The sequence below is a fragment of the Myotis davidii genome, unplaced genomic scaffold (assembly GCF_000327345.1).
Source record: "Myotis davidii unplaced genomic scaffold, ASM32734v1 scaffold355, whole genome shotgun sequence".
NCBI classification, from domain to species: domain Eukaryota; kingdom Metazoa; phylum Chordata; class Mammalia; order Chiroptera; family Vespertilionidae; genus Myotis; species Myotis davidii.
In genome coordinates, this window is record NW_006286818.1 from 15,253 (window position 1) to 15,504 (window position 252).

Below are 252 nucleotides of genomic sequence, written 5' to 3' on the forward strand. Positions count from 1 at the left end.
AGAGGTTTTATTCCCTCCCTAACTTCAGGGGAAAATCCCTACCTGGGGAAACAACCTTTCTCAGAGAGGCGACCTTGGTTAAAACACATAGTGCCAAGAAGGTGACCAAACATATTAAGAACAGTATGCCATATATGCCAGGTCCCTTGAAACAGCAAGGATGGACCGGCTCCCAGCAGGTTTTTATTCATTTGATTGTTTTGACTTTGTTGTTCATAATTTTTTATCTCCTCCTCCCCCTCCCCCTGCCCC